Source organism: Balaenoptera acutorostrata, chromosome 2, assembly GCF_949987535.1.
Source record: "Balaenoptera acutorostrata chromosome 2, mBalAcu1.1, whole genome shotgun sequence".
NCBI classification, from domain to species: Eukaryota; Metazoa; Chordata; class Mammalia; order Artiodactyla; family Balaenopteridae; genus Balaenoptera; species Balaenoptera acutorostrata.
In genome coordinates this window covers 89,179,370-89,186,265 of record NC_080065.1, presented here as the reverse complement: position 1 = coordinate 89,186,265, position 6,896 = coordinate 89,179,370, and the positions used below count along the sequence as shown (strand labels likewise).

Below are 6,896 nucleotides of genomic sequence, written 5' to 3'. Positions count from 1 at the left end.
AGAGGCAAGAAAAAGTCTCTTTCCTCTTTGGCAGCTGCAGTCTTTTCCCCGGACTCCCTCCCGGCTAGCTGTGGTGCACTAACCCCTTCAGGCTGTGTTTATGCATCCAACCCCAGTACTCTCCCTGTGATCCGACCGAAGCCGGAGCCTCGGCTCCCAGCCCCCGCCCGCCCTGGAGGCTGAGCACACAAGCCTCTTGGGCTGGTGAGTGCTGGTCGGCACCGATCCTCTGTGCGGGAATCTCTCCGCTTTGCCCTCCGCACCCCTGTGGCTGCGCTCTCCTCCATGGCTCCAAAGCTTCCCCCCTCTGCCCCCCGCAGTCTCCGCCCGCGAAGGGGCTTCCCAGTGTGTGGAAACCTTTCCTCCTTCACAGCTCCCTCCCACTGGTGCAGGTCCCATCCCTATTCTTTTGTCTCTGTTATTTCTTTTTTCTTTTGCCCTACCCAAGTACGTGGGGATTTTCTTGCCTTTTGGGAGGTCTGACGTCTTCTGCCAGCGTTCAGTGGGTGTTCTGTAGGAGCAGTTCCACGTGTAGATGTATTTCTAATGTATCTGTGGGAAGGAAGGTGATCTCCGCGTCTTACTCTTCCGCCATCTTGCCCTATTCCCCCACGATATTTTTATATTGATTTTATATACTGCAACTTTACTGAAATTGTTGATTAGTCCTAACAGTTTTTTGGTGGAGATGTAAGGGTTTTCTATATATAATACTATGTTACCTGCAAACAGAGACAATTTATTCTTCCTTTCTGATTCAGTTACCTTTTATTTATTTTTCTTTCCTAATTGCTCTGGCTAGGAATTCCAGCACTATGTTGAATAAAATTGATGAAGGTGGACATCCTTGTCTTGTTCCTGATCTTAGAGGAAAAGCTTTCAGCATTTCACCATTGACTGTGATGTTAGTTGTGGGTTTGTCACAGATGGTGTTTATTCTGTTCAGGTACATTTCCTCTATGCCCAGTTTGTGTAGAGTTCTTACCACAAAAGATGTTGAATTTTGTGAAATGCTTCCTCTGCAACAATTGAAATGACCATTAGTTTTTATTATTTATTTTCTTAATGTGGTCTGTCCCATTTATAATGTGTGATGTTGAATCATAATGCATCCCAGAAATAAATCCCATTTGATCAAGGTGCATGATCCTTTAATGTACTGTTGAATTCAATTCATTAATATTTTGTTGAGAATCTTTACATCTATATCTATTAGGGATATTAACCTGAAATTTTCTTTTCTTGTTGTGTCCTTATCTGGCTTTGGTATCAGGGTAATGCTGGCCTCATAAAATGAGTTTAGAAGTATTCTTCCCTCTTCTATTTTCTGGAAGGGTCTGAGAAGGATTGGTATTAATCTTCTTTAAATGTTTGGTAGAATTTACCAGTAAAACCCTCTAGTCCTGGACTTTTCTTTATTGGGAAGTTTTGATTACTGAATCAGTCTTCTTACTCGTAATTATTCTGTTCAGATTTTCTATTTCTTCATGAGTTAGACTTGGTGGGTTTTCTGTTTCTAGGAATTTATCCATTTCTTCTATGTTGTCCACTTCGTTGATGTATAAATTTTATAGTACTCTTTTACAATTCTTTGTATTTGTATGGTGTCAGTTGTAATGTTTCCTCTTTCATTTATGATTTTATCTATTTAAGTCTTCATTTCTTTTTTCTTAGTAAGTCTAGGTAACATTATGTCAATTTTGCTTATCTTTTCAAAAAAACAACTCTTAGTATCATTGATCTGTTCCCTTTTTTTAAGTTTCTATTTCTGCACTAATCTTTCTTATTTACTTCCTTCTGCTAACTTTAGACTTAATTTGCTCTTCTTTTTCTAGTGTCTTGAGGAGTAGGATAGCTGGTAGGATAGCTTGTTCTAATTACTTCTTTGGTGCTTGCTTTGGCAGCACATATACTAAAAATTGGAATGATACAGAGAAGATCAGCATGGCCCCTGCACAAGGATGACACTCAAATTTGTGAAGCATTCCATATTTTTTACTTATACAGTGTTATATGTCAATTATATCTCAATAAAACTGGAATAAGAAAAAAATAAAATTAAGAAAAAGAATTGCTTCTTTGTTTGCTACAGTCCTATAGGATTGAGACTGACAAATGGAAGCCCCTTTGGCTATCAGAGCCAGACATTTGGAAACCTTTCCCTTGGCAGCAGCTGTAAAACCTGCAGTGCTGAGATGTTTGTAAAAGCTCCTTCCAGGAATTTTCTTGAGCATGTTGGAGGGAGAAGGCAGGAGTGGTCTCTATCAGCAGCCCTGGTCTCTGGGTAGACTCACAGTCAGCCCATAGAGCCTGCCATTTTGATGTGGATATTTTCCTTTTTGTCTAATGTGTAGGAATCACTCAGCTATATTCTGGATGTTTTTCAAAGAGAATTGCTCCATGTGTAGCTGTTCATTCAGTGTGTTCATGGCAGGAGGGGATCTCAGGAGCCTCCTATAGTGCCATCTTGCTTTGACTCTTCCTTTAGTACATTCTTAGGCATAGCTCTTGTCAAATCTCTTAGCTGTTCCATGATTTCTTAGTCCTAAACCATGCTCAACAGATGATACAACTAGTCCTTCAAGGCCAGCAAGAAAGTGAAGACCAACCCATCCTTGGAAACTATAAACCTCAAAAATGACTCTTATTCCATCTCGAATAATATTTAAAGACAGACACCATCCATCTGAAATAACAAAGAGGCTGACCAGTTGTGCAAAATTGCCTGTTACTCACTCATGTGGCCCAGCCAAAATTTAATTAGGCTTTGACCCTTCCCACAATCCTATGAACTTTAAAGACTCCCATTTTCAAGGAATTACTAAGAGGCAGTACATACCCCCTTAAAAGCTCACTCTGATAATTAGCTGGCCACAGTAAGAAACAATGCCTGTTAAATCACCCCAGCCATGCTGTCTGCTCATCCCTACCTGCTTGAGTGATTTCCCCTCAAAGTTCCTGCTGACCTTGCTTACACCTTCCTATACAAGAAAAGCTTTTTTTTTTTCTGTTTGATTTTGAGATGCTTGCAGATCTCAAGGTCTAAGTGTTCTTCCTGTTACAATAGTCTTTTCAAATAGTTTTTCTTTAGCCAAGTTCAGATTTGATTTTATTTAACAATATATTTAAAATATTATACAAAATAGAACAAAAAAACTGTTATAATTATACTGTCTGTTTCATACCCACTGATTATAAATCCTGCATATATACATTTTTTTAAAAAGTTTTGGACCTTTATTTTTAAGGTTAAACTTTTTTTTTAACTTATTTATTTTATTTATTTATTTTTGGCTGTGTTGGGTCTTCATTGCTGCGTGCAGGCTTTCTCTAGTTGCGGTGAGCGGGGGCTACTCTTCATTGCGGTGCGGGGGCTTCTCATGTGGTGGCTTCTCTTGTTGTGGAGCACGGGCTCTAGGCACACAGGCTCAGTAGTTGTGGCTCGCAGGCTCTAGAAAGCAGGCTCGGTAGTTGTGGCACATGGGCTTAGTTGCTCCAAGGCATGTGGGATCTTCCTGGACCAGGGCTTGAACCTGTGTGCCCTGCATTGGCAGGCGGATTCTTAACCACTGCACCACCAGGGAAGCTCTATACATTTTTATTTCATATAAAATTCCATGGGAATGATAACCACCTTATTAAGTTAGTAGACTGTGTTCATAGGAACTATGTAGAGAGCCTCAGCAGTTTGGTAGCACTTCAGTTCTTAAGCTGGATTGGGGGTACATAAGTGTTAATTTAATATTCTTTATATTGTATTGTATCTAAAATTCTTCAATTTCTTTTTAAGACAGATCATAAAGAAGGGAACCATGTAACAATAATAGAAGTGATAATAAGAGAAGAAGCAGGGCTGATTTTGGCATTTAATAGTTTTACATATTTGTTTTATTAGCAAGAGTTAAAAATAAAATGAAAACTAAGATGGTGATTTTCAAACTATTTTCAATCAAAAGCTTGGGTACTGAGTTATCTCTTGGCATAGTGTTTACAAGTATAGGGTTTGGAGTCAAATAGTTTAGGATTAAATTTGCTGTTGACATCTTCTATTTCTGTCACCTTCAGAAACTGATACAACCCTTTGAGCCTCTGATCCCTCATCTGTGAGATGTGACATAAGCACTACCTCTTTGGGCTGTTATGTGGTAAAATAGAGATAACTAGGTGCTTAAAATGTTAAAGGTTATTCTTTAAATAAAAGATTATGACAAAAAATTCATAATAATCTGTCTTCCACATGATTTCTACAGCCGGACTCAGGACCACAACAGAGCCCGAGATTGCAGATTTGAAGAAATTCAGTCTCCTGAATTTGAGGGGAAAACAGGATTTAAGAGATCTTCTTTGAAGGTAAGAGACTTACATTATAGTTCCAGCCCTGACACTAATAAGGTATGTTACCTTGGCCTCTAAAACACATATTGTTGAGCATATATTAGTAATATACCACAGCAAAGTGATGAATGCTGAGGATAGGCTGTTATACATGATAAACTTCTTCCCTTTTGGAGCTTACATTTCCTCATCTATAAAAGTTAAGAGTGGCTTAAGTTAAATAATATGTTTGTTTTATTAAAGCTCCAAAAATTTCTAAACAACAAGTGCCTTAAGTTAAATAATATGTTTGTTTTATTAAAGCTCCAAAAATTTCTAAACAACAAGTGCCTTGCCAGAAGTGATCTTGGTTTTTTGGTTAACACTCAGCTACCATAAATGAAGAAGAGTCAACTATATGCACCTAAGGCATAAATCTGCACCTGGGCCTAAGGCAAGGATTTTTGATAATGTATCTTGATTATCTAAAAGGAGGAAAATAAACAACTGGGGCAAAGGTTGGGTTGGGGATATGGAGGAGACTGAAGAACACTATGTATTAGCATCTCAATACTATCCACATTAACCCTAAAATATTTTTGAAATGGGTCTACTTTTTACCATTTTTGCTTCTGCAATCCTTGTCCCAACTTCTATTCTGTCTTGCCTGTACTACTATGAAGGTTTATTGATTTCATTGATTAATCTCTAAGCTACCATTTTGCCTTGCCAATGAAAAATTAATCACTCGATCTAAGAAATAAATGAAAGTTTTTATTCAAACCAATATAACCTTGGAAGAGCATCTCAGAAAGCTCAGAGAACTGTTTCACCCATTAGAAGTCAAGGCACAGTTGTATAAGGTTTTTTGAGACAGGACTGTATATCAAATGATGTATTATTGACGGTTTACATAATCCAGATCTAAGCCATCATTGTAATGGGTCATGTGACCCCTTACAAGATCAAGAAGGAATGATATCTTTTAAGGAGTTGTTGATGCTAGGAGGATATTGCTCTCTATGGTCCAGCAGGTAGGGAAGGTTTGGTCGATGCATAATGCAGATACACAATACAGTGTGGGGAGAGAGGAGGTCAAAGGTCAGAGGAGAATTTTTATGTTGAAATTTTTCTTGTCTTGCCATAAAATATGAATTTTATTTCACAGCCTCAACCCCCTACAGTACTTTTTTTTAAAAATTTTTTTATAAATTTATTTATTTTATTTTTGGCTGTGTTGGGTCTTTGTTGCTGCCCGTGGGCTTTCTGTAGTTGCAGCAAGCGGGGGCTACTCTTCGTTGCAGTGCGCAAAGAACGGCCAGAATAGTATTTTTAAAATAATCATATCCTGTGGTTTCCTACTTAAAATCTGGAAATGGTTTGCCAGTGCAATTATAATAAGAAACAAACCCCCATTCTGGCCTGCTCAACCTTTTATGATGTGGCCTTGGCCTGTGCATCTCACTTCTGGCCCCTTTCTCCCTTCCCTCATTTCCCTGATACCTCACCAGCACTATGTTTCTCTTTCTATTCCTAGACACCACTGATTTCATTTCTTTTTTTGGATCTAGGAACAGTCTAGTTTAAAAATATTTTATTATAAGCTCTTTTAGCGAATTGTTAGTTGGTTGTCTCCTTTTTTTTTTTTTTTTTCAAGCATCTTTATTGAAGTATAATTGCCTTACAATAGTGTGTTAGCATCTGCTTTATAACAAAGTCAATCTGTTATACATATACAATATGTTCCCATTTCTCTTCCCTCTTGCATCTCCCTCCCTCCCACCCTCCCCATCCCACCCCTCTAGGTGGTCACAAAGCACCGAGCTGATCTCCCTGTGCTGTGCGGCTGCTTCCCACTAGCTATCTATTTTACATTTGGTAGTGTATATATGTCCATGACACTCTCTTACCCTGTCACATCTCACCCCACCCCCTCCCCATATCCTCAAGTCCATTCTCTAGTAGGTCTGTGTCTTTATTCCCGTCTTGCCACTAGGTTCTTCATGGCCTTTTTTTTTTTCCCCCTTAGATTCCATATATATGTGTTAGCATACTGTATTTGTTTTTCTCTTTCTGACTTACTTCACTCTGTATGACAGACTCTAACTCCATCCACCTCATTACAAATACCTCCATTTCATTTCTTTTTATGGCTGAGTAATATTCCATTGTATATATGTGCCACATCTTCTTTATCCATTCATCTGTCGATGGACATTTAGGTTGCTTCCATGTCCTGGCTATTGTAAATAGAGCTGCAATGAACATTTTGGTACATGACTCTTTTTGACCTATGGTTTTCTCAGGGTATATGCCCAGTAGTGGGATTGCTGGGTCGTATGGTAGTTCTATTTGTAGTTTTTTAAGGAACCTCCATACTGTTCTCCATAGTGGCTGTATCAATTTACATTCCCACCAACAGTGCAAGAGTGTTCCCTTTCCTCCACACCCTCTCCAGCATTTATTGTTTCTAGATTTTTTGATGATGGCCATTCTGACCGGTGTGAGATGATATCTCATTGTAGTTTTGATTTGCATTTCTCTAATGATTAATGATGTTGAGCATTCTTTCATGTGTCTGT

General features: G+C 38.6%; 1 non-coding gene across 1 annotated transcript; it reads left to right on the top strand.

Moving 5' to 3' along the window:
- Positions 1 to 1,888: 1,888 nt before the first annotated feature.
- On the top strand, positions 1,889 to 1,996 carry LOC114237838 (U6 spliceosomal RNA). Its single transcript, XR_003623311.1, has one exon. It is a non-coding gene; the product is annotated as a U6 spliceosomal RNA (small nuclear RNA).
- Positions 1,997 to 6,896: the final 4,900 nt, after the last annotated feature.